This window comes from Triturus cristatus, chromosome 4_2 (assembly GCF_964204655.1).
Source record: "Triturus cristatus chromosome 4_2, aTriCri1.1, whole genome shotgun sequence".
NCBI lineage: Eukaryota > Metazoa > Chordata > Amphibia > Caudata > Salamandridae > Triturus > Triturus cristatus.
Window position 1 is genome coordinate 708,828,528 of NC_140586.1, and position 14,525 is coordinate 708,843,052.

Consider the following 14,525-nt stretch of genomic DNA (forward strand, 5'->3'; position numbering starts at 1 on the left):
CACAGGCCACTACCCGGCTGTGGTTACTACTATTCAGTATACGAAAAAGATTTGTGCTGTTATTGAGAAGTTTGCTGGGGGTATTGTGTTATTTAACAAACCCTTGTAACACACACATTATGGATCAGGAATAGACTGTCAATATTTCCTGGTCCAAAAAGGCACTCTTTCACATATTGGTTGTTCTTCCTTTTTTATATCCCTGGAGAGAGGTCACTGAGAGGGGGTACTGAAGTCACAGTCTGGCAAAGCACAGTTTACATAACAAGTATTCTTGGTAGGTGTTTCAAGATGAAAAATTGAGCGTTTAGTAAAGTGTCAAGGGCAGCAGGAAGTCTTCCCTCGTTTTGTATTTCTCGATAGTGTCTTGTCGTGAATGTGCCACAACCCTCTGCCCTATTCTGGTGCCTACCACTCACCTTTATTGTTTCAGGTAGGGGTTGACATACAGAGGGGATAGTCATGGTATGTTATGTCTTGTGAGAGAATAGGCAATTGAGTAGCACCACACTCACGTTGTTTTATTGTATCCTTCACAGATCTCCCTCCCCGCAGTTCCTACCCTTTCCTTCCACCCCCCAATCGCCCCAACAGTCTGTGTGTATTAATAGTCCAGACTTGGGGTGGTTCAGAGGTGGGCCCCCTTTGAGCATCAGCACGACCCCGAGGATTTGGAACAGAGGACCCTGACACTTCCTCAGACAATCTCTTAATTGGGGCAGCTCTAAGATGGGGATACTCCATTGTACATCTTCTTATTCGGTAAGTTTACAATCCTCATGGTCAGGGGGCTCGAAGGTGGTATTAAAATCCCCTGCAATTACCAGGTCATGGACACCAGTCATCCTTTGCAAAAAGTACTCTAAGATGTCAACTGTATTAGACAGTCTTCCACCTGTGAGACCCCTGGCATAAACATTGACAACTATTATCTTGGCATTGGAATTACTCTGCAGACAAATGGCCATAATATCTGGGCTGTCAATGGGGACTTCACGTATTCTAAAACAAATGTTCTGCTTTACCCAAATTGTTAGCCCTCCTGATGGTCTGCCCCTTTGCCCTTGGATTGCCGGTTTATGAAAATTAAGATATCCTAATCTATGTAATGGGTTTGTGGACCATGTTTCGTGGAATACACAGATATCTTGGTTTTCAAGGAATTCTAATCAATCCCGGTACTCTACTTTCGACTGTAACCCTGCAATGTTCCACGAAATATAAGATAGCTGAGCTGGTTTTGGAAAAGTAGTATGCTGCCTGTTAATTCACTTGGGGTGGCATCCTTACTTTCCTTATTTGGGTAGGGAGCTTGATGGTTAATTGACCCATATTTACTTGGGTGGGCCCGATATTCACAGGGATTTAGTCTGTCACATTCTTTCAGACCACTAAGGGGGGGAAAATCTGTTCTCTAGGGTTACTCCTATATTATATACATTGCATTGTACATCATACTTTGAATACCCCTCCCCCGTATATACACTAGTTTTACAAACCGTCATGTGAGGGTGCCCATAGAAAAACGCATAAGGTAATGCTCTGATTTGAGTACCATTACTTGGGTCCCAACATAAATTGTCTAAAAGAAATTTCGGCATATAACAATTGTTAAAATGTAAGACCAAAGGACGCTGAAAACCCAGAAGAGAAGCAGATGAGGATACCCCGCCAGACGAGGAAAGAGGCAGTGCTGATCGGGAGGAGTGGTCCGAAGAGTAGTGGACATCCCCCGGAGGACGCTTCTATGTCGCCGCAGCTCCGGAGAGCTGGGTCCACAGCGGTACGTGGGACAGGGCAGGGGATTGTACAGGGAAGGGAGGGGGGAGGCGAGTCTATGGGACTCCAGGGACACGGGGTAGTATAAGCGGGCACGTTTTTCTCCTGACACCTCACTAGCCCCATCACCCCCCCCCCCCGGCACTATTCCGCATGCACGAAAACGAATCGCCTAAACCCCTTGCACGTCTGTAAAAACCACACGGTTGGGTGTGTTCACGAAGAACTTGAAAGCCTCCTGAGTTACTAAGGAGAAAAAGTTGTAATCTGATCAGAAGGAAAGGTCACTTTTGGTTTGGTTGTGGTTGCAACATCATTTTACCCCTTTATTTCTTTAACTGCTCCTGTTTTCTACACATTAGTTTTCCTTTTGTTTTCCCCTCACTTTCCTCTTGGTACCCTTCACGCTACGGTGGTGGAACGTGAGACACCTCACGTTATCGGTCATTTCAAGGATAGATACATTGACCGTCTTCTCTCCTTTCTTTCGTTTTTCTGCCTACTCCGGGGATTGTGCCACATCGTCACCCTACAAGGAGAGGAAGACCCACCAGCAACACCCGAGAAGCAGAAGACGCCCATACCCTCAACATACCGAATTGTTTTGAGACTTTTTTTTTGTTTTCCTTTTGTTATTTCCAATAAATGACGCCATCATTCAGCCCCACATAAGACCTCCTCGCTTTATTTTCTGACCTTCCCTCTCACAATCACCCTCCAGTGTTTTCTGAGCCGGTCCTAACCACTCTACCCTTCTGGCCATTACAACTTGATTTGCCTGTGGGGCCCCCTCATCTCCCCACTGATTGTTTGATTAGTCAACCAGTGCAGGAATTTGCTCATTAGTTGGACGGTAGTTTCGGACTGGTCTTCCCTCAGGGGTGGAACATTTCCCAGAATCAGTACAAGTGGTGATGAGGCCCTTGGAAGGTGTAGGGACTGGTAAATGTCGGAAGGTCTCTGCGATTCTAGACCTCGCTGCTTTACGCGGAGCTCCCTCCCTTGAACCCACTGTAATGACGACCCTGCACTGTTAACTGGCCCATCAGTAGAGGTGGTAGGAGTAAACATGTTATTCCATATGTTACAGGAAGGTGATGATAAGTCACTCCTTCAGATACAGATGCTGGTAATTGCATACATACGTAGCAATCCCTTACGCCCATTGTTTTTACATATTCATACAACAACTTTGAAAACACATTGCTAGAAAAATCTGTTATTGACCTGTCTATATGTAAATAGTTTTTATCTAATCTAGTTGGAACTACCTTTTGAACTTTCCCTATTTTAGTTATGTTATCACTATGTCCTTCTAATGTATCTACAATAACTTTAAATGAAATTAGTAGAGCAAGAATACTCCAAAGAAGCATTAATAATCCTGTACAACAACAACACATTTTGCACCATCTTCTAAGGAAGGTACATCTCCTTTTGCTACTTTCTATGTTTGCCATCTTTTCTAAAATGAGCCGTGTCTTTTGACTTAGCCTCTTCTACTTCACAACTAGTTTCTAACCCAAGGCTTCTAAGCACCTACGTGGTTCTACCAGTTTTTATCTTTTTCAGTATTTTTATTATTTTTCCATCAGTAATCTCCTTGTCTCATTCAGTTTGGCATCTCATCATCTTTCACTTTCCTTTCGTTTTCAACATACAGGTTGTCCTGAATATCTGCTTCTTCTCCAATATCGGACAAGATAACTATCAGGATTTCCGATTCTTCGTCTTCCTCAACCACTTCCGGTACAACCACCTCTGGATTTCCTTGGCTATCCGCCTCTTGGTTCACTTCAGGCAGGGCCACATATGTCCATTTCGGTGATTTATACTTCTGGTTAGGTTTTCTTGTTCGTTTGTTTTCTTTGACTACTGTCTGTTCTTCTTCTTTCGATTTTTCCTGACTCGTTACTTCATTCACCTGTTCAGCTCTTGGCGAATTTACATGTGTCAGTCGATATCTCAGTCTCTTTATTTTGTTTGGCCACACCTCGTCTTTGGCCGCCCTTTTCAATTTACTCCCTTTATCATTCTTTTCAGTTCTCCAAGCTCTCTTTCTCAGAACTCGGCCTTCTGGTGTTTCATCATCACTTTCCTCAGACTCTGTTTCGACTTGCTTTTTACCTTCAACGAGTTCCTTTTCCACCTGTCATGGTCGCGGCATTTGCCGGCACTCCCGCATCCACACACACAGACACGAACCGGGAGACTCACTTCCGGTCCAAAGCAGGTTCCCGGTCTAGTCCTCACCACGGACGTAAGGTCATGAGAAGCACTTCCAGGAAGAACGCATATCATCGTGTCTTCCCGCCAACTCACCGCTTCGAATTCCTTCTTGATTCCCGAGGAGCGGAGATCGTATCCGGAGCCCAGCCACGCCGATCAAGAGCCGACCCTTTTCATCTGAAGAACCGTTGGGGAAGCCTTCTGACTAATCGACGCCGAAACATCGAGGCGAGGTATTCCTCTCCTCCACATTTGGAGCCTAGCAAACACAGGAGTGTTGCGGGGCTTGTTTTGTTTTTCACCGCGCAGGAGCGCTTTTTAGTTATTTTGTTAGAACCGCGCAGGAGCGCCTCGTAGTTATTTTGTTAGCATCGCGCAGGAGCGCTTTCTGGGTTTTACTTATTTTGCTTCACCACAAACCAAGGGGAAGAGCCCATACATATATTGTCCAAGCGCCGTCGTGCGCTTTCAGAAGCGAGGTACAGTTGGAGGGCATTTGATCAGCGTTACAGCCCCTCACCTTCTTTGCCCGGAGCGGCATAAGGACTAAGGCCCGTAGCCTGTCCAACACTGGTGAGTCCTCGCTAGAGGAAACAACGAGGTTCTTCTTGTGTGTGGATTACGGGGATGGAACAAGAGAGGGGGGTTACCTACTAACTAGGTCTTTTTCCCTGTCTTCCAGCCACCGTCCAACGACCCAACCCGCCGCCTCCTGCCTTCCCACTGGCTCCCTTCCCTGCTTCCATCGCATCCCTGCTGGGTTCTGCTGTCCTTAAGGGGTAGGTGGGTGCAGGGGCGGGCGCTCTTGTCATCCCTGCGGAATCACTCCACAAGCCGAGGTAAGCATAGTGGGGTACACGACACCACCTCTTTTGTTTTCCCTACTTCTGCCCTCCTCGAATCTCCATCACGCAATCTTCCTGCTGACTACTCGTCCCTGCTTCTAACTGGATGTTGGAGTTCCCTACACCTCCTCGGGGGTCTTCCGCAGTAATCTTTCCCTCTCTCTCTGTATCTGGCACCTGTCCATCTAAAGGTGTTGTTTCAGGTGGAATTTCTCTCAATCTTTCATCTGGCACTTCCTTCTCACAGATTTCTTTTATTGTCTCTCCACTGTCCTTTTCTTTGTTCTTCCTTTTTTCTTTCTTGGATGAATGGGCTCTTTGTTCTGTCTCTGAGTCTGAACTGGAGTTACTTCTGGGGACCAAAGTTAACCTTGGATCTGTCTCCCCCCTTTCAGAGTTTTCTCCTTCTTTATCTTTTGGCTCTCCGTCATCTGACTCAGTACTGGATTCTGACTCATCAAAATACTCCTTTTCTTTACAGTTAACTGGATTTGGAATTCTCAAGGTATGACTTGCATGGATCCAGTTCTTCAATCCAGCACACTTCACAGCTGTTGTTGTAGTCAAGATGACTTGCCTTGGTTATCCCACCTGGGAACCAAACAGTTTCTTCTTCTGTGTACTTTTATCCTTACCCAGTCCCCTGGGCTTAGATCATGAGCTGGCTTCTTTTCAAGAGTGGTGGCATCCGCTCCAACCTGATGAAACACAGAATGAACTGCGTCAGCCAGGCTTTTACAGTATTCCAATACCATGTCATCAGTTATTGTCATCAGCTTGTTGACTGGTATAAATACATGTCTCATTGCGCGTCCCATGAGGATTTCATGAGGACTCAAACCAGTAGTTCTGTCTGGTATTGATCTAATAGTCATGAGTTCTAGAGGCAAGACATCGGGCCATTTCATACCTGTGGCTAAACACATTTTCCCTATTCTGTTTTTGATAGTACCATTCATTTGTTCTACTACACCAGAAGCCTTTGGTCGGTAGGCACAATGCAGTTTTTGTCGTACATTCAATGCTTCACAAATCAGTTTTATGATCTCATTATGAAAATGTCCTCCTCTGTCTGATTCAATTGTTACTGGGAACCCAAACCTAGGTATAAATTCCCTCAACAATAATTTTGCCACAGTCATTCCATCATTTTTTCTTGTTGGGAACGCCTCTACCCACCTGGAAAATAGGCACACCATCATCAAAACATACCTCAACCTGTTACAAGGAAGCATTTCAATGAAATCTACTTGCATTCTGGTGAAAGGCCCTCCCCCTCGACCTATTGTTCCTAGACTCACCACTGTCTTTCTTCCGTGATTGTACTGTTGACAAATTAGACATCTTTGACAAATACTTTCTGCCACAAGCCTAAACTTGGTATTATACCAAGTCTGTTTAAAAGACCTAATCATGGCGTCTCTCCCTATATGTCCCTGTCCATGATACATCCGTGCCATGGCAGACATCATGCTATCAGGCATAACTGGTCTTCTATCTCGATAGACCCACACATGATCTTTCTCTCTTGGTGCACATCCTGCTTTTACCCACTGTTTTATCTCTTCCTCTCCTGCTTCTTCCTGCAATTGTCTTACCTCATCCCATGTTCCCACAGTGTTAGTAAACATTGGGAAACAAGAAACTAATTATTTTCCTTTGCCCGATTGACTGAATTCTGATTTTGTGCACAATACTGTGCCATGTCATTAGCGAATTTATTTCCAGTGGCAATGTAATCACCACTGCGACTATGAGCAGCACATTTTACCACAGCCAATTGCTTAGGCAGCTGTATTGCCTCAAGCAACTTTCCAACCACTTCAGCATTCTTAATGGGAGTCCCACTTGAGGTCAGGAAACCTCTTTGCAGCCAAATGTGGCCGATATCATGGACCACCCCGTAGCCATACTGGCTATCAGTTATCACAGTCACTCTCACACTTTTACCAATCTTAAATGCTCTGGTCAGGGGGATAACTTCAGCTACTTGGGCCGATCTTACTCCTTTCAAATAGGATGCTTCCATCACTGCTGCAACTGTACATACCGCATATGCTGCACTTAGCACTCCATCATCTGTTCTCAAACAAGATCCATCAACAAACATGACATAATCACTTTCTGGTAAAGGGTCATCTTTTATGTCAGGCCTTGGTTTTGTACAAAAATCAAGTATATCCAAACAATCATGATCTGCTTCATCTCTTACCTTCACATGCTCTACATCAGGCAACAATGTTGAAGGATTCACATTCACGCATCTCACAAGACTCACATTTGTTGCGCCCAAAATGACCTTTTCATACTTAGTCAGTCGGCTGTGCGTCATGTACTTAGTACGACTCCTTGTTAAAAGAATCGCCAAATCATGAGGCTCAAACACTTTCACAGGGTATCCCATCACAATTCCTTCACTCTGTTCCAAACTTCGACATGTAGCAGCTACTGCTTTCAGACACCCAGGAAGGGCTACAGCTACTGGGTCCAACATAGATGAAAAATATGCAATTGGTTTCCTCAGTTTTCCATGTTTCTGCACTAGAACAGAGAGTGCACATCCATTTCTCTCACTGCAATACAACTCGAACTCCTTATCATAGTCAGGCATACCTAATGCTGGCACTTCACACAATCCTTCTCTTAACTTCTTCAATGCTGCCAACTCTTTGTTCAAATCAATCGGATCTCTCACATCACTTCTTGTCAGACGTACCAAAGGTTTTGCAATCAATGAAAAATTTCCTATCCATTGACGACAATATCCAACCATTTCCAGAAACATTCTCACTTCTCTTTGGGTCATTGGTGGACTCATTCTTTTTATGATCCTGATTCTATCTATGGTTATTTTCCTGTGTCCTTTCTTAATGCTGTGTCCCAAATATTGGACTTCTTTCTTACAAAATTGTAATTTGATGGTGACACTTTTAGTCCTCCATCTGCCAAATGATTCAGCAAAGCTACCGTGTCTACCTCACAAGCTGCACAAGTTTTCGATGCCACAAGTAGGTCATCGATATACTGGACTAGTACCGAATTTTCAGGCATTTCTAGACTCTCCAAAGACTTTTTCAATAGCTGATTGAATATTGAGGGGCTTTCTGTATACCCCTGTGGAATTCGGCACCACGCCAAAATACGCTCACCGAAACGAAATGCAAAAATTTGCTGACTGTCATGGTGCAATGGGATGGAAAAGAAAGCATGGCACAAATCAATCCCTGTGTACCATTCTGCATCATGAGGGATCTGATATAAAATCACAGATGGATTCGGTACAATGGGACAACATGGTACAACAATTTTGTTTATCTTTCTCAGATCTTGCACTATTCTGAACTTTCCACTAGGCTTTTTCAGTCCCATTGTCGGTGAATTACATGAGCTACTCATTATTTCTCTCAAAATTCCTTGTTTTACCATTTTCTCAATCACAGGAGTAACTCCTTCAATTATTTCAGGGGTCAATTTATATTGTGGGACATTTGGATAACACACTCCTTCTTTTACAGTTATCTTTACCGGATCTACATTCCTCATCAATCCTACATCTTCTCCTGTGAAGTCCCAAACTTCTGCTTTTACTGATTGTTTCAATTCTTTCGGTAGTTCGTCAGGGTTGAATACACCATATGTTCCTGTAACCTCTTTCTCTCTGTTTGCCAATGTCATTTTATACAACACATCATCATCTGATGTTTCAAAGGCTATTCCATCTGGAGTACAAAATATAGTGCAATTCATCTTGCACAATAAATCCCTACCTAACAAGTTCACAGGACTAGTGTCACACACTACGAATCTGTGCATTTCAGAAAATTTCCCTATACTAACTTTCACTGGTTCTGTAAGGTAAGTTTTGATCTGTCTGTTGGATACCCCAACTACTTGGATCGTTTCATCCGAGAGAGGAAGATTCTTAACATCAGCTGATCTAACAGTTGATCGAGTAGCACCAGTATCAACTAGGAAAGTCATATTTTCATTATTAACTTTTCCATCTACAAATGGGCCTGTCTGGTCTACTTCTAGAGTTGCGCCAAGTACGCACTCTTCTTCCTCCCTTCGGCACCGTCAATAACCTTCTTCTGAATCGCTTTCATCGCGTTGCAGCCAATACTGTGAAGCAGCGCTAGCGCGTTGCGGCTTATTTACCTGTTCTTCGTTGTAGAATCTATTCTCCTTACTATCCTTCTGGCAATTTTTGTTCTGTGGAAAAGGTGGTTTTGGCACCTGATTCTGTTGTGTTACACCCTGCTGTTGTCGTTGCTGTTGACCACTCACCTCATTCTGCACCTGTGGATTCAAGGATGAATGTTCACCATTAGTACTTGGTGGATTCTTACGCTCAGATTTCCAATGCCCTATCCTACCGCAATTATGACACGGAAATTTCTTTTTAGCTTCCTCAATATTCCCTTTATTTTTCCCAGGATTAAATCTTTGTATTGACCCAGCTTGTTCCACTAATTGTGCTTCCTATCTCTCTGCTACTTTTACCTGTGCCCACATTGCTTCTCTTTTAGTTTTCGCTGTTTTGCTTCAATTTCATCACTGAAATATTTAGCATGTCTCAATACTTCGTCTATTTTCTTGTTTTGCCAATCTACCGTATGCTGTTTTATCATTTCACTAATTTCTGGACGAAGACCATATGCAAACCTGTATACGAAATGACTCAAATCATTGTCACTCAAATTTTCATCTCCACTGAATTGTTTAAAGGCTAAGATTAACCTCTCATAATAGGCATGCACTGATTCTTTGCTTTCTTGATGTGTTCTGTCAATTTTCACCCAATCTGTCTCTTTAGGGGGTACCTTGTTCTTCAGGAATGCCATAACCTGTTCATATTTCTTCATTACCTCAGGGTCTGGAGCTCCTGTCTTAGGATCCCTTGGGTATTCCTGTGTCGGCCAATCTATTACTATCTTACATTCTGGCCATAGTCTGCTGGTACAATTATTTCAAACAGGCTATTTAGATCAATCCACAATACTTTGGATAGCTTCACAAATCTGTCCACCTGTCTATACCACTCAATGGGCTTTTCACACAGTCGAGGGAAGTCATTCGTAAATGACAAAATATCCTGTCTAGTCCATGGGACATGCACATATCCTCCTCCTGGAATCTCTCTCATAGGGTATTCTGTCACAACCTCCTCTTTTTCTCTCATAGGATAGGCTGAAAACGTTTTGTCTGAAACTTTGTCTCGCTTACGATACCATCTGCTTTTCCATTTGTACATATCTCCCCATTTTCGCAACAAAATAATTATATCCTTAATCTGACCTATTCGTCCTGTGGTATTCATGTTTTCAATGTCTTTTTAGGTGAAATCTACTCGATAGGGTTTCTGTAAGGCTTTTACCTTTTCAATATCAATACCCATCTCATTTGCCACTTCCTCTAATCTTTCATGAAGACTTTTCGCTCTCCATGTTACGCTTTTGCACAAAAATAACAACTCCTCATCTTGGTAGGTTTTTAACTTCTCTGTCGGAATAGTTCCTACTATTAGTTCTTCCAGTACCATTCGTAATTTAGCTACATCTATTGACTGAGATTCCTTGTCTTTCTTTTGCAAGCTTCTCAACCATTCACTCAACTCCTCTGTTGACGGTCCTACTGGCTTCTCTACATTTCCTTGTCCAAAATCTTTTTGTGTTTCTGACATAGTCTCTATCTTTGTCATACGTTTCTCTGCACAGTTCTGACCTACAAACGGGTTGTTTGAAAAATTCGGTTCAATCATACTCATAGTCTGTCTCCATGGATTCTCACTCTGACTCATTCTTGGTTGTTAAACCAGTTTATTACTTTTATAAGGGACTGTCAAACAATGTTCGCTGTCTTTATGTTTGTCAAAAATAGACATTACTGGACCTATCCTTACTGGTACAGTTACCGCTTCCAGATTCTTAGTCAATTCTCTTATTTTCTCTGTTAATTCTAGGGTTGTTTTGGCTAATTCTGCTGAATTATCTCCATCCAATTTTCCTCCAGACTTCTTTTCTACCTCTCTAATAGGATTGTTTCTCCCCAAATCTTGGAACTCTGGTTCCGATTTTATGATTCGTACCATTTCTTTCATTGGGGCACTTGGAGTTAATATTTCTGTGTGGTGGATGATTCTTATAGAACATATCATCAAGAACATCATCCTCGGACTCATTCACTCCATACCCTTTCGTCTCCACATTATGCCTCTTTTCTACACACTTTTGTCCTTCATTCTCTCCTGCAGTTCTTACGGGAAACAAACCCTCAGTCATACTCGCATTCCGCCACCTTCTCATTCGATCATTATGCGTCTCATGTCCGTACGATCTGCCAAACAGGTACCTATATCCTCTACCATTTCTCTGTCTTTCTCGGTCATACATTTCGTCTTCTCACTCCGTCAAAGCCTCGAATTGAGTCGGTCTAGGTCTCGGTTCTAAATTCATCATTTTCTCTCTCAAATTTCTCAAAACGGCCAAATTAAATGAACCATGTTCTGGAAAAGCTAACACTCTGTCCTTCTCAGTGTATTTAACCCAGTTGTTTAACCAATTACAGGTATGATACCCATATTTTGCAATCTTTAAGGATGCAGGGGTTTTCGTGGAGGAAGTAACTGTCCTTCCCTAGTTATGATCGGTTTGTCCTTCTTAAACCACTTCTTAATTTTACCAAACCATGACTTTTTCTCCTTTCCTGGTGGATCGTAATACATTTTCCCTTCTTTCGTGTCTCACTAGTTTCTCCCTACGACTGTACCACTACTCTGTCCAATCGCAGCGCGACTCACACTGACGCACCAATCCTGAGCATCTACATCACTGTCACAATTCTTAAATCCCAGCTCGACTCACACTAACGCACCAATAGAGAGCGTTTTACGTCACCCTGTATTTCTTCACTCCTAGCGCGGCGCACACTAACGCACCAATCCGGAGCGTTTTACAGTTCTGACCGACTGTCCAATCCCAGCGCGGTCGTTCTGACGTCAGCAGCCACTGCGGCAGCTCCTGCTCCTGTCTACCCCTCCTTTACAAATCTGCTCCGCAAGTTTTTGTTTCAAATTTACAATTCTGTTAGTAACAACATAAAAACGTCTCCATTGTCCTCTTCGCTAACCAAAGAATAGCAATAGACCTTTCTCACGAGAATTCCGTCTTTCCCGAGAGCAGGGCTTACCTCTGCCCTACTACGGAATCGTTACTTCCGTTGATAAAGTAGCACATCCCTCTACTTCACCCTTCTAACAAGCATTAGCTAACTGTTTCTCTAGTATTTAAGATACATGGTTGGAGACCCAATGCTCCTGAGAAATAAACCCAGAGTTTCGCAATCAACCCAAATGCTATTTCGTTCACGCACTTTCACACCAGAAAATGTAGTACATTCATGCAGAATCCTGTCTTTCCCGAGAACAGCAAACAGTCTGTTCTACTACAGAATTATAACACATGTTAACAAAGCAGCGCTTACCTCTCCTTTGTCCTTCTAACAAGCTCAGAGAGTACCTATTACCTTTCCAGTGATAAGCGTTATCGGAATGCCAGTTGGATCCCTGGTACCTAAGACCAGAATTTCACAGGTAGCCTTCACTATCATACACACTTCTCTCACACAGAAAATGTCTCTAATGGCAACACATGGCGATGTCACCGAATCGAACCCAGACAATGCGTCGTTCAACTTCAATCGTCACACGTTTTCTCCTGTGTACCTACAGGATAACAACAATTCCGTCTTTCCCGAGAGCAGCGCTTACCTCTGCTCTACTACGGAACCGTTACAAACTTCCGACTTCCTACATCCCAGAAGCCGTGCAAACAACATATAACTCGACGCGACTCAACATAGAGTGTTAGTACATAAATCAATATCAATAACCAATAATCAATAAGCTATTTACAAGCAAATAATCACCAAACCAAAACAATAAAAACCATCGTCTTGCTACCAGAAAACTGATGCAGCGCAGAAACGTCAAATTCCCCCTTCGGCAGAGACCAACTACCTCGGCATCCAATTCACTCAAATACATTCATTGGTGGGGCCCATAACACCAATATACTTACACTCCATTGATCTGTTTTTTGAGAGAAAATACGCTTCCAAACACTGACATGAGAGTAATACCTTTACCTTACCCTTAAAAACATTGTCCTCAGACTCCTAAGATATCCCTCTCATAAGGAGATGGGTCATTTAGTTGTTATATTTGATTTTAATTAATAATGCTTGTCTATCTATACATTACTTCTTTACCACATTTCTCTTATTAAAATAATCGACACAACACATTTGTCAATTAATCAAATATTCTTTATCTAAATAATATTGCAAGAAAATTAGAAATCATCATCAGCATTTCAGAGCATCATATTTACCTATTCTGGCTAAAGTCGTCCTCTAAGTCAATCAGTCAAAGAGGAATTTATTCAGCAAAGTTAGGCCGCAATTCAGTCTTTCAAAGATTCAGAATAACAGCTGTCCAGCAGTGTCACCGTCCTCTCCGTCAGCATAACGTCAGGAAATCGAGTTCGTCAAAGAAGAGCGATAGATAGTTCAATTCCCTACCTACTTTTATAATGAAAATAATATCAAAATGTATCAAGATCGGGGTTTAGAGAGTCTGGATTGGTCAACTTGGGGTCGCGAGGTGAAGTTCTCACATAGTCCGCAAAATGAGGTCATCGCACTTGCTGGTTCCGGTTTTTCAATCAAGCATTGTCCTTTGTCTTGGATGGGTTCCCGGAGCATCCTTGGAAGGTACATGGTCTCCAGGGGTCAGGTCCAGGCCACTGTTGCTGGCGGTGACGCCTGTACACTTCACCCAGAACCTCTTGTTGTCAGGGCAGTCACGTTTAACGTCTCGTTCAGCCATCTTGTCTAGGCCGAAATGGTCAACTTAAGCAAAAGAAACACAAAACGTAATTAAAACATAGAAATGGCTAATAAAATGTTATCCCCTTGCTAATACCCATATGTGTGTGTATTTATCTAGCAGAAGCAACACTCAGAGCGGTTTATACTTACGAAATAAAGCACAAATCACAAATACATCACCAAAGCAACCTATAACATGCAATATTCTAATTTTCTACTATTAATATGCGTACACAAGTTAATTCACAATTAATATAGCCATGCAAAGTGCAATTCCCACGTGTAATTCTTTTGTTAATATAGTTGGTGAGTTATCACTTCAAACAAATTAATAATATTACAATTAATAGTTTATTCGGATTAATATAAACATGCAGAATGGGGGGTATTCAAAATTTTGTACTACCCGCTCCAGCAGTATCAGCTATAATATTAGCAAATATTAAAGGGTAAGCAGCATCAGTGGCGATACACCAACCACTGAGAGATTTCACTCCTTTACAACAGGAGACAGAGGGGCATATTATCAAGCCAGGCGATAAAATTATCGCCGCTTTAGCGGCAGAAAACTGCCGCTAAAACGGCGATAATGGGTTTGATAATATGCTCTATGGAATTTCAATTGAAGCCCATGTTAGATGTGAAGGACATCTAACATGGGCTTCAATTGGAATTCCATAGAGCATATTATCAAGCCCATTATCGCCGTTTTAGCGGCAGTTTTCTGCCGCTAAAGCGGCGATAAAGTTCTTGCCTGGCTTGATAATATGCCCCAGAGTTACC